Below are 27517 nucleotides of genomic sequence, written 5' to 3' on the forward strand. Positions count from 1 at the left end.
GCACTTCCTACTATTCATGTTCTTCAATAGCTTTCATTAATTCTGCATTCACCAGCTGTGATAAGATTGTAAATTGGTATCCGGGATTAGAGAAATAGTGAGTAAACCTTGTCCCACAGGACCCATAGTTCTGAAATGTGCTGACCACTGATACTGTGTGGCCATTTGGTTTCCCTGAGGAGAACTGCACCATGTGTACTTCATCAAAACATGGTACTAACCATCAGAAAAAAATTTCTGATGATCCACAACCATCTGAACATTCAGGAACTGGAAATCTTTAATGTTGATGACCAGGTAAAAGTTATTAATGAGAGCTGTAATGGGTGTATGAGTGCAGTCAATGTCTGGATTTGTGGGAAGCCAGAAATGCTATCAAACTTGTGCAGTTTCATTGTTTTTCTCCTCTGCAGTACTAGTGATTGACTGAAGAACCACGAGAGTGGTGGTTCTCTAACGTTTGCAACAGCCAGTGTGCCTCTGATTACTGTTGCAAATCATGAATTGACATGGTAGAATCTGGGCTTTCCATGGGAAGAAAACCCTAGTAATTAATACAAAAGGAGCATTTACTTCAAGCAAATGAAGCTTCTTGTGAAAGTGACTCTCAGCCTTCACAGCTTTGAAAAATCTAGAAATTCCAACAAATCAAATGGTACTCTGATTAATCTGTTGGGGTTCCTTGATCACTTGTGTAAATTAAGACAGCTCGAGCATTGGTTCAGTGTGTTATGAAGAAAGAAATTAAATGATCAGATAAAAGTCCCCAATAGCTCCTTCCACTGAATCTGTACCATAAAAATTAGGAACTTTGCTCGCAACCCTGCCACAGTTGTATGTACTGTGGACCTTGACTTCACTCCACTTTTAATACAATGAAAAAGAGAAAATTGAAGATTCAAGACTAAAAGATCTACTTTTAATGCTGAGGTTCTCAGAAAAGTATTGGTAGCTGTGCTTGGGTCAAAATTCCTACTGAATCAGTAATGCTAAATTGGTCTGGTTATGCCAGGTTAATATGTTTTTTTTTCTTACAGCCTCCTTTCACTGCTCTATTTCCAGCAAAAATATTCTGAAAAGTGAGATTTCCTTTGGGAAGCAAATCATGCAGTCTTTAGTTATTGATGTACTAATTTTCCTGAAATAGATTTTTTCAAGAATACTACAGAATATAAGGACAAGCTATCTGAATATAATCGTGATATTATTTTTCCAAATTTGCAATCAATCCCAAGAAAAAAACTCCAAGAGAAATGCTAGTTCAGTAGTTGAAAATCAAACAAAAAAGTGCAAATGCTAGAACCATGAGATTAAAAAAACAGAAAATGCTGGAGATGATCAGCAGTTCTGATGAAAAGTCATCAACCTAAAATGTCAACTCAATTTTTCTGACCATAATTTCTACCTGGCCTGATGAGTATTACAGTATTTTGTTTGTATTTCAGTTTCGTAATGTCCCTTTGACAAAGTCACCTTGATGAATAGGTCCTGATAAGCAGTCCTTTTGAAACACTGGCATACATTCTCAAGGGGAGATGGGCAGGTGGAAACAACGATTGTCCCTCTCACAATAACTCCTCGCCTGCTCTCCATCTTCCTCTGGTGCTCCCCTCCCCCTTTCTTTCTCCCTAGACCTCCTGTCCCATGATCCTCTCCCTTCTCCAGCCTTGTATCCCTTTTGCCAATCAACTTTCCAGCTCTTAGCTTCTTCCCTCCCCCTCCTGTCTTCTCCTATCATTTCGGATCTCCCCCTCCCCCTCTCAAATCTCTTACTATCTCTTCTTTCAGTTAGTCCTGACAAAGGGTCTCGGCCCGAAATGTCGACTATACTTCTTCCTATAGATGCTGCCTGGCCTGCTGCGTTCCACCAGCATTTTGTGTGTGTTGCTTGAATTTCCAGCATCTGCAGATTTCCTCGTGTTTGCGATATTAAGGACGTGCTGTACTACATCGTGTTATCTGCAGCATGGAATGGGCTCTTCCGGCATATTCAGCAACACTGGACAGCCATGATTTAACCCTAACCTAATCACAAGACAATTTACAATGACCAATTAACTTACTCATGAGGTCTTTGGACTGTGACAAAACCTGGAGAAAACTCACACATTCCACAGGAAGGATGTACAAAGACTCCTTGCAGATGATGCTGGAATTGAACTCCAGACTTTGATGTCCAGAGCTATAATAGTGTAGTGCTAACCACTACAGTAACTGAGGGTGCGTGTGGCATGCCAATAGGCAGAAAATATTGTTTTGACCTGTTCTGAGTTGGTTCCAGTGAAAACTAATGCCATTAAAATTTCTTGCTACTAAACTATTAGATTTACTAAATGATGTATGGATCAGGATCAGAATTAACTTTAATATCACCAACTTCTATCATAAAATTTGTTGTTTTGTGGTAGCAGTACATTGCAATACATAATAAAAATACTATAAATTACAATTAGAAAAATTTCTTAAAAGTAAGTAGTGAAAAAGGAGAGCAAAGAAGCAAAAAAAATAATGAGGCAGCATCCGTGGATTCATTGTCATTTCAGAAATCTGATGGTGGATGGGAAGCGGCTGTTCCTAAAATATTGAGTGTATGTCTTCAGGCTCACGTATCTTCTTCTTGATAGTAGTAATGAGAAGAGGGCATGTCCTGGGTGATAGGGTGTCCTTTATGATGAATGCTGCCTTTTTGAGGTATTGCCTTTTGAAGATGACCTCTATACTGGGGAGGCTAGTGCCCATGATGGAACTGGCTGAGTTTGCAACTTTCTGCAGCTTTTTCCAATCCTGTACAGTCACCCCTCCATACCACATGGTGATGCAAGCAGTTAGCATGCTCTCCACGGTACATCTGTAAAAACATGCAAATCTCCTCAAACTCCTAATGAAATATAGCTGCTGTCGTGCCTTCATTGTAATTGCATCAATATGTTGGGCCCAGGATAAATCTACAGAAATGTTGACATCCAGGAACTGAAACTGCTTACCCTTTCCACTGCTGTACACCAAATGAGGACTGGTGTGTGTTCCCTCAACTTCCCCTTCCTGAAGTCCACAACCAATTCCTTTGATCTATCTCACTCCTATACGCCTGCTTGTCACCATCTGAAATTCTGCCAGTATTAGTTGTATCATAATCACATTTATAGATGGCCTTTGAGCTGTGCCTAGCAACACAGTCGTGTTGTTGAGAGAGCAGAACAGTGGCTAAACACTTGTCTTTGAGGTGTGCCAGTGTTGATTGTCAGCAAGGAGGAGATGTTATTTCTGATCCACATTGATTGTGGTCTTCCGATCAGGAAGTGAAGGATCCAGTTGCAGAACGAGGTACAGAGGTCCAGGTTATAGAGCTTGTTGATTAGTACTGAGGGTATGATGGTGTTAAGTGCTGAGCTGTAATCAACTGCAGCCTAACATAGCCATTGCTGTTGTCCAGGTGATCCAAGGGTGAGTGACAAGCCAGTGAGATTGCATTTGCTGTAGACCTGTTGTGGCAATAGGCATATTGCAGCAGGTCCGGGCCCTTGATTCTGGCCAAAGCCAATCTCTCAAAATACTTCACTGTAGATGAGAGTGCAACTGGACGATAGTCATTGAGGCAGCTCACCTTGCTGTTCGTGGGCACAGGTCTGATTGTTGCCCTTTTGAAGCAAATGGGAATCTCTGACTGCAGCAGTGAGTTACTGAAGATGTTCTTGAACTCTCCCACCAGTTGCTTTCTGTTTTCAGTGCCCTATAAGGTACACCTTCAGGGCCTGAAGCCTTGTGAGGGTTCACCTTCATGAAAGATGTTCTGATGTCAGTCTTTGAGACAGAGATCACATACATCTATCTGTTCTTTTTACATTAAATTTTTTTTTCTGTCTTTTTAATGCTTTGGATTTTTAATTGCTGACCTTGTACAGCATCTTGTTGCACTATCCCTGAAGGCTTCAGACAATTGGAGCATGTCTACTTGGAGGGAGTGACAAAACACATTGAACCCAATCTTGGCAGTCCATAGACATCAGGTACATTCTATCAGATCCCAACCATTCCATTTCTTCCTCCTTCCTTTTACTTGGCAGCTTGGTCAAGACATTTGACCAAAAGTGGACCCTACATGATGCAACCTACCGAATTTCAGTTCTAATTCCTGCTGATTTATTAGAGCAGAGAAGGAATGTGGTACGTGGATAAAAAAAAGGGTAATGGGAAAAAAAATAGGGATGAGGTTGGGAAAGAGCCACCCCAAGTCTGAGTTGGTGGAAATCTTTCCATTCTTCTTCCACCATCTTTTCCACCCTTAAGGCTGATGTATACTTGTGTGTCAAATCAACGCCGTAGGTATGGCATAGCCGCGAACCCTACACCGTAGCCTGACACGTACCTCAGCCAAAATGTAACTATGTGTTGCAGCAACGCAGACCACAACAACTGTGATTAGTCTGCTTGGTAGCGTCCATTTCCTCCTACGCTGCAATAGCTTCCCATTGGGCGACTGAAGGGCAGGGAAGGAACTCTGGCTGCAATGCTTTCCATAAAGCTTCACAGACCTCCGGAATTACAGAGGACACATTTCACTTTTACGAAAAAAGACGCTCGCTTTAAAGTTGTTTACCCCGAGAAAGACTACCATGACCTTGAAGCCTCGCATGGGCAGGTGTTGGCGCATGCATGATGTGCGAATACGTGACGTGCACAAGCGTGTACGTGCCCGAATTGCAGAGTGACGCAGACACACCAACGCACAAGTATAAATGCTCACAACGGCATAGCCCACTTGTGTAGGCTACGGCGTAAGCTGGTACACACAAGTATAAATCAGCCTTTACCCTCATTCCATTCCACTCTATTTCCCTTCCTCCCTTCCTTAGCTAATTTCCTCTTCCCTCTCTGTCAGACCTCCACCTGACAGGCTTCACACTCCTTTCACCAGCCTTTTTGTTTTCCTTGCCTTGCAACATCTCATCTAAGAACCTACTTTTATCAGTATGGATGTAACTAAGTCATTTGATAATAGGCAATCTTGTTACCAGTTATGGGCAGGTTAAAGGGGGGAGGGGGTTGTGGGATGTGCAGGAAAGTGAAATAGCAAGTTGAAAAGTTATATCTCTAGAAGACAAAGATAAGGAGTGTTTCATGCATTGCAAGTCCATTTGCAAATAATACTTTCAATAAAACAAAATCTGAGTTTCAAGCATTATGGACCCAATCAAGGTTTACTTGAGCAACACATTGGGATAATTTTGGCTATAAAATATTCAATAAAGATTTTTTTGTCATTTGGTTCATCTTATTTATTATTGACCAGGTACCATTTGGAAGTGTGTTGATAATCTCAGTGATGGATTCAAAAATCTCACAAATTGACAGATTCTTTGGAAAATCAGGCACACCCTTCACATTAACACATTCAAACCAAGGTCAATACTTATTTATTTGAAACTTAGGAAGCAGGTAATTTAAAGTTGGCTGAATGTTAAGTCTTAGATAGGTATTGTATGTATCCAGGATGTGGAGCATAATTTTCTCTGGGGTAATGGCGTAATGATAGAACTAAAATTTGTAAAAACCCAAATTAGAGCTCAGCTTAAACAGGTTGGGAGCACTGCTTTATCCTATGTTTTGTCCAATCTCATCTGTTCCGTTTGTATTCTCATAACTCCCTTTATTAGGTATTATTAGAGCACATTAATTCTTTGCACTCAAGAAAATTATACTAAATATGGGTGTTATGAATTGTGGATACAAACTTGTATTAAGGACAGGCATATGCTACTTCAACTCTTAAGCCTGTTCTGCAATCCTGTAAAATCATAACTGATCTGATTGCTAACTTCCAGCCACATTCCTTTTTACCCACTAGTAACCTTTCATCCCCTTGTTTACGAAGTACCTACTTATTTCTGCCTTAAAAACATTCAAGATCCCACTTCCACCATCCTTTGATGAAGTGAGGTCAAATACATTCTAACCTTCTGAAAGAGTAAAAAAAAATCATCTGAACTCTGAACAGATAACCACTTAAATTTAATCTGTGTGACCCCCTTGTTCAAGCTTCTCCCTCAATAGTAAGTATCCTCTGCATATCCACCCTCGGTCATGATGTGCGCTGGCACAGGAACCTAGGTACAGAGGAAAGACAGACTCCGATGCAGAGACAGCAATGACAGTTTAGATAGATAGATCCTTTATTGATTTCCAAAGGAAATTACAGTGTCACAGTAGCATTACAAGTACACAGGTATAAATATTAGAAGAGATGTAAAAAGAATAAAAAGTTGCCACAAACAGTTAATGGGGGGGGGGGGTCCATCACCTCCCCAGCTATAGGTTGACTCACTATAGAGCCAAATGGCCAAGGGGAAGAATTACCTCATATAGCTCTCTTTGGAGCAGTGCAGTTGTCTTAGTCTATTACTAAAAGTGTTCCTCTGTTCAGCCAAGGTAGCATGCAGAGGGTGAGAAATGTTGTCCAGAATTACCAGGATTTTCCGTAGGGTCCTTTGTTCTACCACAGTCTCCAGTGTGCCCAGTTTGACTCCTAGAACAGAGCCAGCCTTTCTAATCAGTTTAATAAAACTGTTGGCATCATCTGTGTTGATGCCATTGCCCCAGCACACCATCACATAGAAGATTGTATTAGCGACAACAAACTGGTAGAACATGTGAAGGAGAGGCATGCACACTTCAAAGGACTTCAGTCTCATCAGGCAGTAGAGGTGACTTTGGCCCTCCTTGTACACAGCCTCTGTATTGGTGCTCCACTCAAGTATGTCATCCAGGTGCACCCCCAGGTACTTGTACAAAACATCTGTGACTCAGCTGAACAACACCACAAGAAGTAACATTCTTAAAACTAGGACCCCATGATTAGCACTAATCAGGCATCCACTTAAATATTACAAGTAACACAGAATCCCTGAGCCTATCAAAATAAACTTAACCAGCTCAAACAGAAAGTACTAGAAGACTGCATTGCAAAGAGCGAGTCGCTCAAGAAAAACATAAAGAACTCTAAGCGATTAATGACTCTTATTAAACAATAATTAACCAGTCCAGGTACTCTTTTAAAAAAAACCTCGGAGCTTATCAATCTTTGATGCTCCACACAGGTCCAACGAGCTTATTACACCTTGAAATTTCACATGGTCTTGTGCATTTTAATCAAGCCCTCCTCATTCTTTTAAAGTCCAGCAACTACAAGACTGGCTATATAAAATATAAACAGAAAATTTAGGAAGAGCTCAGCAAATCAGGCTGCACCTGTGGAAAAAGAACCAGTTAATGTTTCAGATTGATGTACCTTTGTCTGAGCTGGAAAAGAGAGAAAGCAAGTAAGTTTTAAGTTACAAAGAGGATGTGGGAAACAATTGAGAAGACAAAGAAAATGGCATTGGGTGAAGCAAGGACTGCTGTGGGGGGTAAAGTTGTGAATGGCATCTTCTGGTCAATAGATGAATGCTAAAGACAGAAAAACAAAACAAAAGCTGTAAGATATTAGGAAATGCTAGCTGATCAGGTGATACTAATGGATAGAGAAAAACTGAACCACTATCAGAGATAGATGACCAATAGCCATCCTGTTACAAAGAAGGTCTATCATGCTGGCTTGTCTAACCTTTTCTCATTTAGGTATTAGTTGAGGAGGGGAAAGTGACACAATAGGAAATAACAGATTGCCATTTCATTTAATATTCTGTCCTGCTGAGAGAAGAGAACTTCATCCTGCACAAAGGTACCTGGTTGGAGAACTCCTCAGTCTACAGAAGATGCAGGAATGAATACCCTGGCTGAATCTGGGAGGGACTCACCACGGTATAAAAGGGTTTGCAAGATCCTTTCACAGTAGTGGAAAGGCTAGTAGAGATTTCTGACACTGAACAGGTGAATTTTGTGGGATACCTCTCACTGTACAGGCAGGCTTGGGAAGGAAGACCCCCTTGTATGAACTGGGAAATTAAAATCAGGCAGAATATTAACTTGTTATCACATGTTTTGTACTTGACACTAATTGCCCCACATCTTTCATATCCAAGCCCTTTATATGACAAAAATGGCATTATGCATGTTACAGGCATGAGAATTTTTAAAGCAAGATTTGTGCAGTAGGAAGGGTGAAATTGAATATATTGAAAACAGCTAGTGCTCCTGCCTGTTAACTAATTTATTTATCTAATTGGCAAGTTAAGAAGATTGCCCAAAATTCCAATGGACAGGTAACTCAGTTCATCTGATATATTTGTTAAAATTACTTTCCTGCAATATTTTTCAGACCAGAGATACAATTAAAATTAGCTAGCAATCTAAATTGCACAAATAGAACATGACAAAGCCTGTCATTGTGTGGTAACATTAATACATCACTATACAAATCATAAAATGGAATGTTGTTATTTTGATATTAATGTATAAAAATTGGATACAATACAAATTGTTCTTGTAAATATCTGATTTAAATAAAATGTAATACTCTTGGAGTTATAATTTTTTAAAAAAAACTTATGTTCAGGATGCTGAGGTTAGTAGCATCTGTCGTTCTACCGAAACACAACTTGCTGTAGGGAAAGGCACCTGAAGGCAGAAAGCTGCCAGGTTTGCTATGATGCTAATCTTAAGATAGTATAGGAAATGAAATGCCTAGAGTTGCTCAGATATTTGTTCCTATTATTTTGTGAAACAATCGACCATAATTCACAATATATACACACTTAAACTTCTTTAATTGAATATACTGTATATACGGATGATTATGCTACTGGACTAATAATCTGAAGACAGCAAACTTGAATCTTATTGCAGGTGGGGAATGTCAAGTCAAGTCAAAAAACAACCCATGTTGACCAAAGTGCTGTACAAACCATATTAGGTAGCTAAAATCACAAATACAAGAAACACAGATATAAACAACAAGGCACACAGCTTATAGGCACAAAATAAACAACACATGAGCCTAGGCACAAGCCATCTAATTAAGCAGTCCTATTTTTATATTGTTATGATATACCATTGTGGTTGACTCTTAACTCTCCTCTGAAGTGATCTAGTAAATGAGTCAGATTAATAAAAACTTCCTCTCCAAAATTGCCTAGACATTGGATCAATTTCTGCATACCTTTCATGAGCATAGAAGTCTTTTTGTTTAAGTTATTATATCTTACATTTAATCTTCAGGTAAAATTGGTTTAGGCATTTCCATACATAATTCATTTTGGCATGTCTAATATTTTCCTGTCATCACTTTTGTGCCTAACAAGAGCATGGCTCATGCATTGCTCATTTCAAAGCTCAAAGGTTCAAAGTAAATTTATTATCAAAGTACTATATGTCACCATATACAACCCTGAGATTCATTTTCTTTTGGGCATTCACAGTAAATACAATTAAACACAATAGAATCAATGAAAAACTGCACACAACAAAGGCTGACAAACAACCAATGTGCAAAAGACAACAAAATATGCAAATACAAAAAGTAAAAAATAAAACAATAATAAATGAACAATAAATTGTTCATTTTCATAAGGCCTTTGACAAGGTGCCACACATGAGGCTACTTAACAAGATAAGAACCTATGGAATTACGGGAAAGTTACATACGTGGATAGAGTGTTGGCTGATTGGCAGGAAACAGAGAGTGGGAATAAAGGGATCCTATTCTGGTTGGCTGCCGGTTACCAGTGGTGTTCCACAGGGGTCCGTGTTGGGGCTGCTTCTTTTTACATTGTACATCAACGATTTGGATTATGGAATAGATGGCTTTGTGGCTAAATTTGCTGTCGATACGAAGATAGGTGGAGGGGCCGGTAGTGCTGAGGAAACAGAGAGTCTGCAAAGAGATTTGGATAGGTTGGAAGAATGGGCAGAGAAGTGGCAAATGAAGTACAATGTTGGAAAGTGTATGGTTATGCACTTTGGCAGAAAAAATAAACGGGCAGACTATTATTTAAATGGGGAAAGAATTCAAAGTTCTGAGATGCAATGGGACTTGGGAGTCCTCGTACAGGATACCCTTAAAGTTAACCTCCAGGTTGAGTCAGTAGTGAAGAAGGTGAATGCAATGTTAGCATTCATTTCTAAAGGAATAGAGTATAGGAGCAGGGATGTGATGTTGAGGCTCTATAAGGCGCTGGTGTGGGCAGTTTTGGTCTCCTTATTTAAGAAAGGATGTGCTGACGTTGGAGAGGGTACAGAGAAGATTCACTAGAACGATTCCGGGAATGAGAGGGTTAACATATGAGGAACATTTGTCCGCTCTTGGACTGTATTCCTTGGAGTTTAGAAGAATGAGGGGAGACCTCATAGAAACATTTCAAATGTTGAAAGGCATGGACAGAGTGGATGTGGCAAAGTTGTTTCCCATGATGGGGGAGTCTAGTACGAGAGGGCATGACTTCAGGATTGAAGGGAGCCCATTCAGAACAGAAATGCGAAGAAATTTTTTTAGTCAGAGGATGGTGAATCTATGGAAATTGTTGCCACAGGCAGCAGTGGAGGCCAAGTCATTGGGTGTATTTAAGGCAGAGATTGATAGGTATCTGAGTAGCCAGGGCATCAAAGGTTATGGTGAGAAGGCGGGGGAGTGAGACTAAATGGGAGAATGGATCAGCTCATGATAAAATGGTGGAGCAGACTCGATGGGCCAAATGGCCTACTTCTGCTTGTTTGTCTTGTGGTCTAAATATCAAAAACATGAGTTGTAAAGTCCTTGAAAGTGAGTCCATTGCTTGTGGAACCAGTTCAGTGTTGGGGTGAGTGAAGTGATCTCCTCTGGTTCAAGTTGAAGGGAAATAACTGTTACTGAAACTGGTGGTGTGGGACCTAAGGCTTCTGTACCTCCCTCCTGTTGGAAGCAGCGAGAAGAGAGCATGGCCTTTATTGTCTGTGTAACTTTAAAGACTGAGTGCAATCAATATTCTCTGCTGATAACTCACAAAAACAAATCACAACCACACTAACCTGGAATTAGAAGTGTTGTTCAATTAAAGAATTGGCATTGTGAATTGACATCTTACACACAGCCTCACTATTCAATGGTCATAATCGTGGAAACTGCATCAGTAATGGTCCTTTTTTTTCTTTAAGCTGTACACTGTGATCCCCACTCCCTTGATCAGGACTCTTTTTAAAAAATTTTTTTATTTGCACAGTTTGTCTTCTTTGGCACATGGATTGTCAATCTGTTTATATGTAGTTTCTTTCATTACTACTATTGCATTTCTTTTTTCCCTGTAAATGCCTGCAAGAAAATGAATTCCGAGATGGTATATGGTAACGACATTATTCGATAACAAACTTACTTTGAACTGCTGTCCTGTGGCTGTCAGGATGAGCTCTGACACAATTCCCAGTAATCAATGCAGCAATGACATAACAATTGCAGACTCTTCTTACATCTGAGTGGTTGGCTAGGCCACTTCAGAGCACCTAGGAACAAGTCAACACATTATTCAACATGCTCAAAAAGAAAAAGTATTAGTGACCCAGATTTACTAACTTTTTTCGAGGGATCCTGACAGCACACTTACAGCAGACTAAGTGAGGGCAACACCCAATTACAATGCAAGTAAGAACAAGACCAGATACCATTAAGATCATAAGACAGGAGCAGAATTAGGTCATTCAGCCCATCGAGTTTTCTCCACCATTTCATCATGGCTGAGCCGTTTTTTCCCCTCAACCCCATTTTCCTGCCTTTTCCCTATAACCTTTCATGCCCTGACTAAGCAAGAATCTATCAACCTCTGCCATAAATGTACCCAGTGACCTAGCCTCCACAATTGCCTGTGGCAATGAATGCCACAGATTCACCACCCTCTGGCTGAAGAAATTTCTCCTCATCTCCATTCTAAATGAAGGTCCCTCTGACACAGACATTGAATATCTGGGCCATGCCCAAATTACAAGAGTCACTTCACAGACAAATCAGGCAAAATCTTGATGTTCACAAAAACACATCTTTCAGTCATTATCTCAACCTCCTCCATCATGATCCTTGGGTGTATCCTGTCTCAGCAACAGAACAGAGCTACCAAAGGCAACAGCAAAGTTGCAAATAATCTAGGCTGTATAGCTCTGGAAGTCTCCAACCCGAAATCTAGATTCCACAAAGTCTCAAATCATCAGGTCAACAATGGGCAAAGATGTCCTCTTGCTCATTATCAGCTGCTATCCTTCCACTTTGAAAGGCAACCAAGAAAAGAAAGAGCAGAAGTATACTCGGGGGGAACTGCATCTGTTAGCAGCTGTACATTTGTAGCATTACTAAGTCAGATAAGTACAGTAGGACAAAGCTGTCAAATTGGCATGTAACTAAATTGCTAAATTGTATTGCTATATTTACGCTCTATTCTTGGTTGGTGCAGCTGTAATGAAACCCAATTTCCCTCGGGATCAAAAAAGTATATCTATCTATCTATCTATCTATCTAAACCAATGCTAGGAAAGTCCTAACAGATTAAATGGAAATTAGCAAGTATCTCCTCCCACTAAAAGGACAGAACTAATCCAGCTAATTATTGTCCAATCAGTCAACTCTCAATCATCAGCAAAGTGTCATCAAAAGTACTGTAAAGTAGCAGTTACTCACCTGTTTACTGATGCTAAATATGGAAGGAATCAGAGTTTCCCAGCTCCAGAGCAAATTATGGTTTCTGTTTGATTTTGGACAAAGCACTTCCAAAAATGACTTGTGAGTTGACAGCAGGGTAGTTTCTGAACATGTGTGACATAAAAAATACAATGGAAGTAGTTAAAGCTGAACTAACTCAAATGGATATATTACATTGGCTGGCCTTGGCAGTTACACCCATATCTATGAATGAATTAATAAAATACAAAGTAGTTCTGTTGCCATCAGCCAATCTGAACCTCTCTAGACAGAAAAAAAAACAGTTTAGAAACTAATGAAGTGCTGTGTACTGCATGGACTTACGATTTTGCTGCACTTGCGCATCTCCTGTAATCCGAATGGTGGACCTATTACTGACCAAGGTGGACTCCATGTTGATGAACTACAGCAAAGAATTGGCAAAAACTGCACCCATTTATTTTGCATATTTTTGAGATTTGTAGTAATATTTGTTTATTATTTTCACATGTCACAAGATACAGTAAAAGGCTTTTGGTTTGTGTGCCTTCCAGATAGATCATTCCATACATTATTTTGAGTTAGTTAAAAGAAAACTGAATATAGAACGTAGTGTTGCAGTTACAGAGAAATTGCAGTGCAGGTAGACCAATAAAGTACAAGGGTCATGACAAGATAGATTAGAAAATCAAGAGTAGAGGAGTTCATCATTTAGCGTATGAGAGGTCCATTCAAGAGTCTGATAATAATGGGATGAAGTTGTCCTTGAGACTGATGACATGTGCTCTCAGACTTATTTACCTTCTGTCAGTCAGAATGATCAGGTTGGGAAGGGTCCTTGATCAGGCATAATTGTTGCATATCATCAAAATACCCCCCAAGTTTGTTTCTTATAAAAGAATAAAATTACATTAATTCTTACACCCAATACTATATCCTTTAGTCTATCTTTTCTCACTGCTTAACAAAGAAGTAGTTTCTCTAGACTCGAACCCACAAATTAGGAAACTATTCAGCCACGTTCTATGTCAAGGAAATTTTTTCATTACAGGAATGACAATCTAAAATATAAATTGAGGGCATTGCCAATAAATTAATTACTATTACTAATGACCATTAATATTGGTTGGTTCAAAGATTCATGTATTATCAAAGTATGTATCCATATACAACTCTGAGATCAGTCTTCTTCAGATAGCCATGAAACAAAGAAAGAACTTGAGTTATTCAGAGAGAAACATCAAACCCCCCCACAAAAAAAAGAACGGTGTCCCAATCATCAAGCCCCAAACACTCTCCCCTGCACAAAATGCAGTAAGAACATTGACCCACCCCAACCCCTGGGCAAAATGGAACAAGAACGTTGACCCCAAAATTCCCCTCCCGCACAAAACACAACAAGAACATCGACTCCCAAACAACTCCTCCCTCGCAAAAAAAAACTAACAGAACACAACAGAAACATCAACCCCCAACCCTCCTCCCTTGCACAACAAAACAGAAAAGGAACAGGTGAAAAAACACAGAATAAAAAAATCATAACTCTGCAAAAGTACTCAGATAATAGTGAATTGTGTTTTGAAACACTGTGGATCCTTTGGTGATGATACACCAGGAGTTTGGCTATTTGGACCCAACAAATATTAGGGAATAATGATATTTTTCTAAGTGAGTATTTTGTGAGTTGGAAAGGAACTAGCAAATAGTAACAATTCCAAACACCTGCTATCCTTATTCTTTTAAGTGGTGAAAGTCATGAGTTTTGGGAGGTGGTGTTAAAGAAGATTTGGCAACTTGTTACATTGTATCTTCCAGATGGAATACCTACCAGGCACAGAGCACCAAGGATAGAGAGGGTAAATAGTGGATGGGCATTAACAAAGCCAGTGGATTAAGGCTATATCGGAAATAAAAATAATGACCAGTGGTGCAGAAGGTAGTGCTGCTGCCACGCAGCTTCAGTGATCCACGTTCAATGTTGACCTTTGGTGCTACTGTGTGGAGTTTGTACATTTTCCATACAACCATATGGTTTTCCCCATTGTTCTGGTTTACTCCCACAAATAACAGATGTTCTACCTGCTATGTCAAATGGCCACTGTCAATTGTAAAGTAGGTGGGGGAAGTTAATGAGCATGTATGAGAGAATGGGTCATAAGAGATTAAATGGGGAAAAGGTGATGTGATTATTCTGAGAGCCTTCTACACCTTAGGAAAGTGTTAGGAAATATGAATCCTGTACATGTGCTCAATATCAATAATTGTTCGTTGATTTCACCAGGTTAATATTGGTAAAATGAAGGAGTCAAAAGAGATACGAGAGTAATATTTCAGATTTCTGTCCAATTTGCTGCACTTTTATTCCCTCATTCTACTGTTTCTGTGAAACTTTCACAAGAGCACACAAACCATTTATACCTGCTTATATCCACTGTAGTGGTTTCTTTAATCAAAGTCGATAATGTAGGGAAGAAATCCACCTATGTGATTTTGCATTCAGTGCCTGGCTAAACTTGCATATGCTCATGATACACAGTCTGCAATAAACCCTGTAGTACCTTAGCTGTGATGAGGTTGAAACATCACATTCTATAATACCTCCTGGTGGGGCCGATAAAAAAATAGAGAAAATGGAAATGTTAAACAAAAAGGAGATAGACAAAACAGCACCTGTGAAGCCACTTCTCTGAAGAGAACAAATAACACACTCCAAATGATTCTCAAGCTGCATTATTGGATGGGTTCACTAATCACATTCCCTTTAGAAAGTACAGGAAAGAAGTCACTTCACCTTAGTCAGTTTCAGCGAATGTAAGGAACTTCTAAAATTATTTCTGTTTATTATGATCTAACAGACAATGATTGCTGTTGACATTTACAATGCATACAATCCCTTGTAACAGGTATAAACATTAAAATCATGCATTAATGAAACCAGGCAAATTGGCACAGGTTGCTATCAGACTCCCTTCAAATGCCAATTATCTGCAATCTTACCTTTTCTTAAGCTGTCTTTCTTTTTCCATTCTTTCCAGTGAACCCTCAACTCTTACAAACTTACACCCCCTCCAATTGCCATCCCTTCAATTGAATTTGCTGTCAATTCCCAAATCAATTAATGCCTCATCCATCATCTTTCTTGATTTCAAAAGCAAACCTTCTGATGGTTTTCTCCACCATTTATGAATCTCAGGAAATTATTTATTCAACTTCTGAAGAGAACCAGAGTTACTCAAAATATCCTCAGTAATCAGTGCACCATTTGTATGTACCTCCTTCTGAAGAGAACCAAGGTACATCCACTACCTTTAAGCAATGTTTCATACAGTCAAACAAACCACAGCCTCAGTTGTTGTTCACCTGAGAAGGGCTGCCATTATGAAAAGTTCCATCCTTTCTATCCAGTCAAAGTCAGAGCATCTCCAGCAATGACTTCAGAATCAGGTTTAATATCAGCAGCATATGTCGTGAAATTTGTTAACTGTGGCAGCAGTCAATGCAATACATGATATATATAGAAAAAAAACAGAATTACAGTAAGTATATATACGTATATTAAATAGTGAAATTAAGATAAGTAGTGCAACAACAGAAAATTTAAAAAAGTAGTGAGGTAGTGTTCATTTAGAATTGGATGGCAGAGGGGAAAAGCTGTAACTGGAATCACTGAGTGTGTAAACGTTCAGGACTAGGACCAAATTAATCTGCTGTTGACATTTATCAAAACTCTGAGAGATGTGCTTGTCATTTTTTATTTAATATTATGGATTTCACAATGTTCTTCAGTTGGCCTCTATGAAGTTCTACAATGGCGTTTATTGAAGCCTGCCAAGGGGAGTCTAATTTTTATAGACTTCTCTAACCTTTCTCTTGAAACATTTTAACAATTGTTTCAACAACCTAAAATTAACACACAATTTATAATGTCTTAGAAAGCATTCTGACTATTTTAAACTAGAAGTTTGAATGTGCTGATGAGCAATGCAGAATGGACACGAGAATGGTTCCTGCACCTGAATAGAGGGGTCCAGGGTGGATAGGACCTTGGCCTTATCGTGACATCGCAATGAGTATCAACAGGTAGTTTGCAATAGAATAAGTTTAAAATTTTAAGTATCATCAATACCTATAGCAGTCTTCAAGTAAGCTATTACAAGGAATGGGAGAATGACATTGGTGCCCTTGATCAGAATAGGGTTTCGATAATTTAGCTACGACTGGGAACAAGAGTGCCTATGATCAGGAAGAAGTCTATTAAAAAGACAGGACTGGGTAGAACATCAGCAACGGTTGGGATGAGGGGATGAGAATATTGTTGTACCTGGGACCAGGAGGAGGGTCAATGATGCTTGGGACTGAGCTGGGCAAATAGTGCTAATTAGCATTAGGAGCATGAAAAGGTAATGGTTTATATGGGGGTGGGGGAAGAACTGGTCAAATCAATCAAAAGATGATCAATATTTGGTGTAGGAAGGGAGGGATTTATGATACCATTTGGCAGGATTGTGGAGTGGGATTAAATGGAAACAAGATAAGGGTAGCAGTAGTCAGGTTTGTGAGAACAGATATGTAGGTATTGGGGCCAAGATTTTCAAGGGGGGGGGCGTTATTGTGAGAGTTAATCATAGTGGTAATGGGATTATGGGCCAAAAGTTCACCATATTTCATGAAAAGAGTATATTCTACTTAGTCCTGATGAAGGGCTCTGGCCCAAAACAGCGGTCATAGATGCTGCCTGACCTGAGTTTCTCCAGCATTTTGTATTTGTTTCTCTATGCATTCAGATCTGACTAATTTAGTGAGGCCAGCTAGTCACTCTTAAACAATAATCAAGATGCTGGTGGAACTCGGTGGGTCAGATAAAATCTTTGGAGGAAATGGACAACCAACGTTTCAGGTCAAGACCTTTCATCTGGATATCTAGATGAAGGGTCTCTAACTGAAATGCCAGGTATCCATTTCCCTTCATAGATGCTGCCCCATCCACTGAGTTCCTCCTCCATCTTGTTTGTTGCTCCAGATTCCAGCATCTGTTTCACTTGTGTCTCCAGTCATTCTTAAACAGAACAAAAGCCAATAACCCAAACATCTGTGTAGCATGTAGAATCAAAGAAAGTTACAGGAAATGATGATCATCTCACAATGTCAATCCAATGCATGGCATATACACAAAGTGGCCAAGAAGAAGCAGCCATTGCATTTGGCTTGGACTATCATCATGTATTTCCTGGAAATTATGATCAATCCTTCGGAACTCTATATGCATTCTACAGCAAATGCCATAAAATTAGATTACATGAAAGAAGACTTAGAGAGAATCTGTGGTCTCATTCCTTGCCTCTCTGCCTCTGACAAACTACCACCAATGTGCCTCCTGTGGAATAAGAGGAGCTTCACCAATGGTACACTACCAACAAGAGTGCTTACCATGCCATCCCACACCCGCACATTGACAAGTCTGATCACATGGCTGTACTTCTACAGGAAGAGACTGAGGACCACAGCACCAATGGTGAGGACTGTGAAAGTATAATCAAGAAAGGCAGACAAGTACTTATAGGACTGCTTTGAATCAGTGGAATGGACCGTATTCAGGGATTCATATTTGGATCTGATGAATGAATATACCATAGTCATCACCAATTTCACCAAGACTTGTGGATGAGTGTGTGCCTTTATGACCATACCATACATACCCAAACCAGAAGTCATAGATTCACAGTCTGCTGAGGGTTGGATCTGTGCTGTTCAAGACCAATGATCCAGAACTCTACAAGAGGTCCAGGCATGACCTACAAAAAGCTATCATAAGAGTGCAAAAGTAATTCCACTTTGGAAGTTAGGGGCACGTTTGGATGAACATCAGCTGTGGCAGAGTTTGCTTGCCATTACTGAAGGTGAAACCTTGCATCATAAATGACCGTGATGCTTCACTCCCAGATGAGTTAAACACCTCTTATGTACACTTTGAAAGGGAGAATAGAGTGACACATGTGCAAGTCCCTGCAGCATCTGGTGATCCTGTGATATCTGTCTCAGAGGCCAATGTCAGAACATCTTTCAAGAGGGTGAAAGGCTCCAGGCCCTGCTGATATACCTGGTAGGATTCTGAAAACCTGTGCCAACCAACTGGTGAGAATGTTCAAGAACATCTTCTACCTCTCACTGCTTGCGGACAGAAGTACCCACCCGCTTCAAAAGGGCATCAACCATACACATGTCCAAGAAGAAGAGGGTTGTAGACTCATCCAACTCCATCATGGGCACTAGTCTCCCCACCAACAAGGTCACCTTCAAAGGTCATCATTAAGGATCCTCAACATCTCGGACATGTCTTCTTCTCATTACTACCATCATGGACAAGGTACATGATGTACACTCAATGTTTTAGAAGCAGCTTCGTCCCTTCTGCCATCAGATTTCTGAATGGTCCATTCTCTCTTTTTTAACAATTTATTTATTTTTTTATATATTTCTGATTTTTTTAATATATTTTTTTCACATTGCATTGTACTGCTGCCCCAGTGCAACAAATTTTACAATATATATCCGTGATAATAAATCTGAAACTGATTTTGATTCTATATTTGACTTCAGTACTAATAAGGAATATGGGAAGGGTAATTTCAAATATTTGTAAAGTTAGGTGCATAATGTCAATTCAAAGATGATGTCCCCCTTTTTAAACATTGTCAGAATTACAAACACCCCCCAGCCCCGACCGTAATGAGAATCAGAATCAGGTTTGATATCACTGGCATACAGTACATCATTAAATTTGTTATTTTGTGGCAGCAGTGCATTGCAATACATAATAACAAAGATTATAAATTACAATAAGTTAATAACTCAAGATGAACTTATCAATCACCCCATGGATATGTAGCTAGGGTGTCTAAGACTTTTTGCACAGTACTGTATTTGACAATGTGGAATGAAAATTGTCTCTCTCAATCTGGTGGGAACAAAGGATGTTGGGAATGGCAAAGGTGGAGCACAATGGGAGGGTTGTGGAACAGGCGGCAGAGAAGGAGTACCAGGGATGGGAGTGGCATAGGTGTAGACATACCCAGCCCTGAGATACCATAGGTCATTTGATTCCAAACAATTGGTTTATTGATCATTACAAATTGTCTTTCTGGTGCTTCCCATTCCTACCCTCTCTCTTCCACTTTTCCCAACCATGATTCCCCTCTCCCTACCCGCTTCCTACTCTCAGTCCCCAGTAGAGACCCATTTCAGAATTAAGTTTATCATCACTCACATATGTCATGTTTTTTTTGCATGGTAGCAGCGATACAGTGCAATACATATAATTACTGCAGTACTACGTAAATCTCATTTGTGTGGATGCTGCGTGATGTGTTGCCTGGTTACAAGTCCAAACCGCAAGATATCAGACAGTACACCGTATGCAATTAAATGATTGAACTTTATAAATCTTAATCTGACTGTAGGGTTAGTAAAGAAAATAAAAAGAAAAAGGGCCCATTTTAATGAAAAAGTCTAATGTGCACGTTGAAGCTCACAGATTCGTCCATTCATTCCTCATTGACCTCCTCCGAGCATCGCTGACTTTCAGACCCTCGCCCCTGGTCCACTCTGTCCACCGGTCTACCAGCTCTTTCCAGTTGTGTCTTCTCTCTTCCTCTCTCACCGACAAAAAAACCACGAAATCCCTGCTCCAAGCCCCACAAGAAAGAACAACATCCCTCTCATTGGCTAGCATACATTCCAAAGCCCTCGTTGTCTCTAGTCCCCCATTTTACACACACACATGTATGTATTATATGCAAAAGCCTTAGGTATATATATGTGTGCCTAAGACTTTCGACTATTTCACAGTCATTGCTATATATAGTATATAATAATACTTAAATTAAATAAGTAGTGCAAAAAGCAAAAAGAGAGGAAAAAATAGTGAGATGGTGTTCATTAGTTCACTGTCCATTCAGAAATCTGGTGGTGGAGGGGAAGAAGCTATTCCTGAGTATCTTCAGACTCCTGTGCCTCCTCCTTGATGGTAGCAATGTGAAGAGGACAAGTCCTGGGTGATGGGGGAACCTTAATGATAGATGCTGCCTTTTTGCATCGCCTTTTGAAGGTATCCTCGATACTGGTGAGGCTAGTGCCAGTGATGGAACTGGCTGAGTTTACAAATTTCCTCTGCAGTGGCCTCCACCATACAAGATGGTGATGCAACCAGTTGGAATGCTTTCTATGGAACACCCGTAGAAATTTGCAACCTATGGAGTGACACACAAGCTGAAAATTTTGATATGCCATGCCCATTTTTCTAGCTAGTGCCAGAACTTTTCCCCCAGACCTTAAGATGCAGTAATTTTCAGTATCTTTGTTCTCTGCAGAAATCTTCAATTAGCAAGAGAAAAACTTTAGAATTTAATTATTCCATACTCTTTTTGAATATTGAGAGTTAATTTCCTTTTTAATATAGATTGCCTTGCAGAGCACAAAGCTAATTTCATTTTCTACTGTAAATAAAACTTAGAAAATGCCTAAATTAGAAGGATCAGGATGCTTTCAGAGTTACTTCTTTTTAAGGATCCTTCAAGCACTTTGAAATTTAAATATTACACTTCCAATAGATTCTCTTCAGATTCCCATGAAAAGCAATCACAGATGCCGACACCTGAAATACTTTCATTGATCTTGATGCACTTTTTTGTTTCAATTAAGTACAGAGCTCCACCTGCCAGCTCCTGAACTTCAGTAACATTTAGCATGTGCCTTATTTTATTAATTTTACTTTGAGAAGCAAAACAAATTGAATCAATTAACCCAAGCACTATCAGCATATGTAAAATCATATTTATTTGTTAATCAAATGGATCTCATGCTCTGTAATTGAATATCAACTATTTTTCTGGAAAACAGAAAATCAAGTATTAATAGTCATCATGACATTGGTGCAAAGGTACTTAACCGAAATATTCATAAAGCATATTTAAGTAGTAGAACACCAATTTTTCATAAATAATATAACTATTGATTCTATAGTAGCACTGACAGAGGAAATCCAGCGACAATTCCTTATTATGACAGATAGTTTCATAACTGCCTGTATTTAATGTAGCTTTCTTCCATTCAGTCTTTCTACAAATCAATGGAGCTAACAACAACCCAATGTAAAAACTTAATGGTATTGAATGCCTTCAATTATTGCTATGATGTAGATAAAGCTCAAAGCATACAATATTCCTTGAAGACCTATTACGTTATGCATCTGCACAACTTCTCGAAGTTGTCAGCAAGCTCACATTAAGATTATTTGCTTATGAAGGCAGTGAGCACCACCAAGATTTGTGAGGACTTACTCCTGCATTCAGTATCAACAATCCCAAAATTAATTTGATTCACAACACAGGAGACCATATTTTATATTATTGGTATCCTGATTATTATATTTTCAGATACTTTTATGGTTTGAGATAAGGTGGAATATTATATTTTACATTTATATTTCTTAGCTGTGCTGCACAAAAAGTATATTTGATTACAAGTCATAATGAGTGGGGAAAATATATTGCTATACAGTATATGTTTATAGATTTTTCACTCTGTGGTAATTATCTAATTTCTCTATTTTTTTTAGTAATAACTATTAAATGAAGTTGGTAGACCATTAATAACAAAACAAATTATTGCAAAAAGGACACAAAAGTTAATCATAAGAGGAGCTCAAAAAGGCTAAAGCCTAAAAACAGATAATTGAAATATTAATTGGAAACTGATGCTAAAATAAATTGAGGTTTACCTGTGACCTTATGCTGTTCTTCCTATAAAATTTAAATCCTGCAGTTTAAAATTAACCATTTTTATAGGAATTGTCCAACTTTAAATTGGAAATGGCCAATCTACAAGTAATAAGAATAGGATTCTAATAGATGGTTACGTTTTCAAACGATGTTTTTATTCCCATTTCCTCTCATAAATATTGTTATTATTCTTGTCAAAATTATCCAAGTCCAGAGCATTGCAGTTTTTATTATTTTGTGTATTTTGTTGCTCATTATTTTTAAGAATCTCAGTCTCTTAATTTAACCGTGTCTTAAAATAAAAAACTCATAACCAAAATTTAATATTTAAAAGCTAACATATTGTGATTTAAATTTTACTTCAAGCACAACACGTTTGCTTTTCACTGAAGCACAAAACATGTAATACTGCATCAGCCTTTCAATACTTATTCTATTCAAATTTTCATTCCATTTTTCTACTACTAAAGAATCAATTAAGAGAGAAATCTATGGCACAATATAATCAAACAAGAATCACAGCCCATTTAACTGGGTTGCCAATTTCTCATCCATTTTTTGTAACTGCCCAAGACAAAGTCTTTGTCCCCAAAATGCCTACAGATATTCTACATAGAGAATAATGCCCAAAGAAGTCAATAAGGATCAATGTACCAGACAAATAATCACTTAACATGATCAGCAATACTACTTAGTGAAATTCAGCTGTCCCTTGATCAAATTTCCCAATAAGCTGAGACACAGATATTCTAAAAATGGACAGTATGTCAACAGTACCTGTTCAAATTTTCTAAGTTCAAAGAGCTTACTGAGAATACACAAGACGCCCAAAACTGACTAGTTCATTTTGTTTGTTTGCTTGTGAGGTGAGCTTTGTGAATGGGTCCTTCACAAAAGACTATAGAAATTTCGTAAAGATTTTGAAATTGGCATAAAATAATGAATGCATTTATGATTTATGGTAGGCTTACCCAGCACAATTTGGACTTTTGTAATTGAAATAAATTGTTTGACCTCTCTATCATTCTTGCGTAAGGTGCAGTGGAAGAGAGGGTTTCTGAACTGCAATTATCTCGAAATTATATTCATTATTGTATTTTTCAGTTCCATATGATTGAATTTTGGTGTTTTTATGAATTAATAATTAATGCACGAATGTTTTGCACAAATTGCACAGATTGTAAAATTTGATACTCAAGAATTGTATGACGCATGGGATGTAAACCAGTAACCATCATCCATTGTGAAATTTTGCAGCTCAAATCGGGTCATATTTTACTTCCTTCGCAAGATCATTGGAGATTTATGGAAAGTATTTTTTTTTGTAGCACACCCTCTGCACTTCACGGTAGTGTAGCAGTTAGCATAATGCTATTATACTTCCAGTGATCACCGATTAGGATTCAATTCCCGCTGCTGTCTTTAATGAATTTGTACATTCTCCCTGTGACCTCGTGGGTTTCCTTCAAGGGCTCTGGTTTCTTCCCACATTCCAGTGATGGCACAGTTAGGATTCATGTGTTGTGGGCATGCTATGTCAGCACTGGAAGTGTGGCGACACTTGCGGACTGCATTTCACTGCATATTCCAATATTTCGATGTATGTGCAACACATAAAACTAATCTTTCTTATTCTTTTAAAATACTGAGCCACTTGATATTTAATTCTGGAGTTTGCTCTGGGGACAGCTGCTGGACATTTAAAGGGCTACTATAAGATAGCAGAGGAACCTTGGGGGACATATGACACTTTTTTTCAGTTATTACCGCTTGCCCTGGATGCTCTGTGATGGTCACATTTGTATTACGCAAGTTGGAACTGGCTGAATTCATGTGGTGCTTCAGAATCCCCTGAGGAACTCTGAACTCTAAATCAAGCAGAATAACTAACTCACTTTGAACACCTTTATGTCAGACAGTACGAAAAACTATCTTGGTGTTTAATGCCCTATATCCAGAGCATTTTCCTTACTTTTTATTCTTAGACAGTCTATATTGTTTGCCAGAATTTCAGTTACCACTCAGTGTAGAGGTAAATTTTTGAGGAGAGGGAAATTGCTTTACCTTTTAGCCTCTCCTGTCTAAGCTCTTGATAATTTCAACAGAGCATCTTTGTATTATTATGGAGAAGGATAGAATCAGAGAGGACAGGAAAATTTTTAACTGGGGAAAGGCAAATTATGAGGCTAAAAGGCTAGAACTTGCGGGTGTGAATTGGGATGATGTTTTTGCAGGGAAATGTACTATGGACATGTGGTCAATGTTTAGAGATCTCTTGTGGGATGTTAGGGATAAATTTGTCCCGGTGAGGAAGATAAAGAATGGTAGGGTGAAGGAACCATGGGTGACAAGTGAGGTGGAAAATCTAGTCAGGTGGAAGAAGGCAGCATACATGAGGTTTAGGAAGCAAGGATCAGATGGGTCTATTCAGGAATATAGAGAAGCAAGAAAGGAGCTTAAGAAGGGTCTGAGAAGAGCAAGAAGGGGGCATGAGAAGGCCTTGGTGAGTAGGGTAAAGGAAAACCCCAAGGCATTCTTCAATTATGTGAAGAAAAAAAGGATGATAGGAGTGAAGGTAGCACCGATAAGAGATAGAGGTGGGAAGATGTGCCTGGTGGCTGTGGAAGTGAGCGAGGTCCTCAATGAATACTTCTCCGGTGTTCACCAATGAGAGGGAACTTGATGATGGTGAGGACAATATGAGTGAGGTTGATGTTCTGGAGCATGCTGATATTAAGGGAGAGGAGGTGTTGGAGTTGTTAAAATACATTAGGACGGATAAGTCCCGGGGCCTGACGGAATATTCCCCAAGCTGCTCCACGAGGTGAGAGAAGAGATTGCTGAGCCTCTGGCTAGGATCCTTTATGTCCTCGTTGTCCACGGGAATGGTACCGGAGGATTGGTGGGAGGCGAATGTTGTCCCCTTGTTCAAAAAAGGTAGTAGGGATAGTCCGGTTAATTATAGACCAGTGAGCCTTACGTCTGTGGTGGGAAAGCTGTTGGAAAAGATTCTTAGAGATAGGATCTATAGGCATTTAGAGAATCATGGTCTGATCAAGGACAGTCAGCATGGCTTTGTGGAGGGCAGATTGTGTCTAACAAGCCTGATAGAGTTCTTTGAGGCATATAGATGAGGGTAGTGCAGTGGATGTGATCTGTATGGATTTTAGTAAGGCATTTGACAAGGTTCCACACGGTAGGCTTATTCAGAAAGTTAGAAGGCATGGGATCCAGGGAAGTTTGGCCAGGAGGATTCAGAATTGGCTTGCCTGCAGAAGGCAGAGGGTGGTGGTGGAGGGAATACATTCAGATTGGAGGATTGTGACTGGTGGTGTCCCACAAGGATCTGTTCTGGGACCTCTACTTTTCGTGATTTTTATTAATGACCTGGATGTGGGGGTAGAAGGCTGGGTTGGCAAGTTTGCAGATGACACAAAGGTTGGTGGTGTTGTAGATAGTGTAGAGGATTGTCAAAGATTGCAGAGAGACATCGATAGGATGCAGAAGTGGGCTGAGAAGTGGCAGATGGAGTTCAACCCGGAGGTGGTACACTTTGGAAGGACAAACTCCAAGGCAGACTACAAAGTAAATGGCAGGATACTTGGTAGTGTGGAGGAGCAGAGGGATCTCGGGGTACATGTCCACAGATCCCTGAAAGTTGCCTCACAGGTGGATAGGGTAGTTAAGAAAGCTTATGGGGTGTTAGCTTTCATAAGTCGAGGGACAGAGTTTAAGAGTCGTGATGTAATGATGCAGCTCTATAAAACTCTGGTTAGGCCACACTTGGAGTATTGTGTCCAGTTCTGGTCACCTCACTATTCAGGAAAGATGTGGAAGCATTGGAAAGAGTACAGAGGAGATTTACCAGGATGCTGCCTGGTTTAGAAAGTATGCATTATGATCAGAGATTAAGGGAGCTAGGGTTTTACTCTTTGGAGAGAAGGATGATGAGAGGAGACATGATAGAGGTGTTCAAGATAATAAGAGGAATAGATAGAGTGGACAGCCAGCACCTCTTCCCCAGGGCACCACTGCTCAATACAAGAGGACATGGCTTTAAGGTAAGGGGTGGGAAGTTCAAGGGGGATATTAGAGGAAGGTTTTTTACTCAGAGTGGTTGGTGCGTGGAATGCACTGCCTGAGTCAGTGGTGGAGGCAGATACACTAGTGAAATTTAAGAGACTACTAGACAGGTATATGGAGGAATTTAAGATGGGGGCTTATATGGGAGGCAGGGTTTGAGGGTCGGCACAACATTGGGCCGAAAGGCCTGTACTGTGCTGTACTATTCTATCTTCTATGTAACCATTGCTTTTTTTCCCCACAGGCAGTCTTGTAGAAAATGTCATTAGAGTCCTTAAAATATAATTCCAGTGCTCGTACAGCATCGGGGACATCAAGCTGTGGATAATTCACCATCATTAGCTGTACCCCAAATAAACTCTCATGCTTAGATTGATGAAGTGAGAGGTGGAAAACAGGCAGAGCGGGTAATAAGGGTAAATAATGGAAGCAAATGGTAATGAAGGGAAGCACTCTCTTAATGTGCTGTCAAAATCTCTCTTATTGCCTAAAGATTCTCTTCAGAGCCATGCTCCATGAACTTTAAGTGCAATGAGGGGAAATGGCAGCTCACCAACTAGTTTTGGTATTATTTGTCGCATTGAGAGGAGTCTCACATTTCAACCACAGTGGAGCTCATCTGCGGTCTCTTCAGAAAATTGCAAGCAAAGCCTGCAGCCAAAGATGCAACAAGCTTATGTGACATCTGACTGGGTTTCACTAAAGAGCATTAGTACTGAGCACTGATGGAGCAATACTGATCGTTTCACTTACGCTCCTTTCAAGGGATTCTCTGCCTTAAGCAGCCAGTCTATTCCAATGATCTGAATTTCTGCAAGGCACCACAAAACGTGCTCAAGAGGATTTCTGAGCACACCCAAAGGAATCACATAATCCTATCATGCATTTAATTAAGATTCTTCATGAATATGAACACTGACTAAAGTCTCCACACCTTATGCTTGATTATCATCACTACAATTGTCTATCATTGTTTGGGGCAAGAGAAGGCTTTAAATTCCCTTACGCTCTCAACTGAATCACAACAAATTCAGAGCTGGATTACAATACTCTTTGCCCAACTTCCAAAGGAAACCTTGGTGGAACAATC

Source organism: Mobula hypostoma, chromosome 2 (genome assembly GCF_963921235.1).
Source record: "Mobula hypostoma chromosome 2, sMobHyp1.1, whole genome shotgun sequence".
Lineage (NCBI taxonomy): Eukaryota > Metazoa > Chordata > Chondrichthyes > Myliobatiformes > Myliobatidae > Mobula > Mobula hypostoma.